This window comes from Asparagus officinalis, chromosome 7 (genome assembly GCF_001876935.1).
Source record: "Asparagus officinalis chromosome 7, Aspof.V1, whole genome shotgun sequence".
NCBI lineage: Eukaryota > Viridiplantae > Streptophyta > Magnoliopsida > Asparagales > Asparagaceae > Asparagus > Asparagus officinalis.
In genome coordinates, this window is record NC_033800.1 from 51,392,414 (window position 1) to 51,395,428 (window position 3,015).

Here is a 3,015-nt window from a genome sequence, read left to right on the forward strand (position 1 = left end):
GCGTTATTGTTCTCTCCAATCTAAAATTTTTTCTCTCCCTTCTTTCGATCTGGTCCTTTATAAATTTTATTTTTTAATTAGTGATTTTTCTTTACTCTCAACGCAAATGTGAGAGATGTTTATATTTCTCTCTTTTGTGACTTTTATATTTTGAATAATCTGATTAATATTTTCATAATTAATGTTATTGATTATTCTACATTAATACTTTATCATGACTTCAACTAACTTTGCTCGTGTATAGTGCATTGTTAATAAGTATGATCAAATTTTATGCACAGTTCAGAAAAATTGTAAGCGCTTAAGTCATGGAAATAAAGGCTTAATTGCACTTAAACACCCTATCGTTTCAACAAAGTTGTACTTATATACTCTCACTTGTTTTTGGCAGAGTTCTCAAAATTTTCACGGAGTACTCTCATTTGTTTATGGCAAAACTTTTTAACCTAAGTTTTTAAACTTGTACATACATATCCTAATCCGTCAAGTTTGCATAACTTAGGTTATTTAAGTGCAAAATTTAAACATTTTTGCCCATCTAAGTATAAAATGTAAAAACTTTAGGGTATATAAGTTCTGTTGAAACAAGTAAATGTACATGGGTGTAAGTTTTAAAAATTTAAGGGCACATAAATGCGGCCAAAAACAAGTGAGGCTATGTAAGTGCGAAGTAGTGAAAACTATGGAGTAGTTAAATGCAATTAAGCCTAAAAATATGAGCACCAATCCCATCAGAGCCTCTGAGCACCAATCCCATCAGAAACTCTCGCACCGTGCGGGAGGACCGGAGGCAATGTTATTTTTTTGGGGTGGGGTGGGGGGGAGTAAATGACCAAAATGCCCATATTTAGTCCAATCATACCGTTTAAATCACCCTCTATAGTGGAGTGTTTTGATAGGATTGTTACTCTAAGGGGATGTTTGGTTCAATAGTGGGCAAGAATAGGATTAGGAATCACATATTTTTTATGGATTTCTAGCTAATCCATAAAAAATTTTAAGATAACTTTATGTTGTCATGAAATCCTTTTTTTTATTTCTATGTTTGTTTCATAACATGAAAAAAATAGAATTCAACTTTATAGAAACCCTCCAATTCATATTCTTTAGTTTGGTTTAGAATGAGAAAATGATATGGTCTCATAATAATATAGGGTTTGTGAAGAAACGGAATCCGAAAAATAAAGAGAATGAGAATAGTACAAATGCGTTACCCCAAATCCACCCAAATCATTAGAATTTGAGTTTCTATAAAATCAACATATTTTTTCAATTTTATAGATTCTAAAATCTATAAATTTTTGGGGAACCAAACTTAATAATAGGATTCATAAAGAATCCTTTATATACAATTTTATCATTGTTAGACCCAAATTCTATTCTTTTTCCATAAAAATAATGAAACAAACAGCCCCAAAAATATATGATCATGCTAACTATTTTATTTGATAGTACTTTGCTGGAACAAATATTGGAGTCAGCAATTTAAAATGGATTGAAAATTGCATAATGCAATCTATTATAGTTTGTATGCAAGGGCATATGCAGATGAGTGACACTAGGGGCACACCCTCAACCACAACTCTAACCACACACTCTCTCATTTGCTACAGTGCACCGGGCTCCATATGAGATTTTAAAATTTTAAAATCTCATGTGGGATCCGGTGCACTGTAGCAAATGAGAGAGAAAGTGTAGTTGGAGTTGTGGTTGGGGGTGTGCCCCTATCATTTTCCTATGCAGATGGATGTTGGCGGCACATGGCACGGTACAAGATGTCCATTGACAGTGGCAAGTCTGTAAACTTCTACTGGCATGAAGAGACCGCTAAAAAACAAGGGTTAATTTTAGGAAATCCCCTTCAACTATGAGTCTATGAAGGACGGCTTAGAATACCCTTTTCAACTATTTTAATTTTAGAAAACGCCCTTCAATTATGAAGTTCTTGTAGATGACCGCCTCAACTTTTAAAATATAACTTATCTCCCCTCAACTTTTCTCACTTAATCCCCAAAACTAATATAATTAAAATCTACAAACAACAAAAGGGCTTAACCCCTCACTAGTGGAAGGGTTAAGGGCTTAACCCCTCACTAACCTTCCAAACAACAAAGGTTCTCAGATGTTTTGTTAACCCTCTGTGATGAAACATCCGAGGATGATAGGTTAACTGTTCCTCCTGAAGAGGCGGAATAAAGTTAGGCCTTAGCAAAGGGTAGGCAGGGGAAACAATGTAAAGGGAGTTGATTTTAATTATCAGTTGCCGGCAGGTGGGAAGCTATATGCAAAAGCATCACTCTACTAACATAGGCATTCATACCTAGTGTGAGCCTTGCCTTTTTGTTTTAGTGATAGGTTTCTACTATATAGCCAACTAGTCGTGAACACCGTGTAAAACAACGACATATCATTTTTTCTCGTTATAGTAATCCCGATTTTTAAATGCTGTAGTATTTTTAAATTTTTTTTGAACTGCTACAGTTCCTGCATATGCTACAGTTCTTTTAAAAAAAACTACAATATTCTCGTGTGCTACAGTAATGTTTTTTCAAAAAAAATCTGCAGTATCTCGTTTCCTGCTTACTACAGTAAATGTTACTGTAGCATTACTATAGTGTAAATATTGAATATTGAGTTCTCCCATTTGTGTAGAGGAATAGATGAAGAAGAGAGCTAGGTGAACTTTGATCTAGTGAGCTCGTTCAAAGAATTTCATCTTTATTTGTATACTAGTGTGCACCCATTTTTTATTTCTGCTACATTTGTATTTAAATATAGATTTTTGTAAATACTACAACAACATTTTTAAAATGCTAGTATCTTCCTGAGCTACAGTAATAATGCTACAATAATATTTTTAAGCACTACGGTTCTCGTCTTTGTTGCAACAATAATGCTACAGTAATTTATTGCAGCATGGATAGTACACTTTGGATCATCATGTGTTGCTATTAGCAACAATACTACAGTAATTTACTATAGCATTACTGTAGTATGAATAGTGAATTTTAGATC

At 33.6% G+C, this 3,015-nt stretch overlaps 1 protein-coding gene across 1 annotated transcript in view; it reads right to left on the reverse strand.

Moving 5' to 3' along the window:
* LOC109849296 (BTB/POZ domain-containing protein At1g03010) overlaps positions 1-3,015 on the reverse strand; it is a 7,683-nt gene that overhangs the window by 2,533 nt on the left and 2,135 nt on the right. The window lies entirely within an intron of this gene.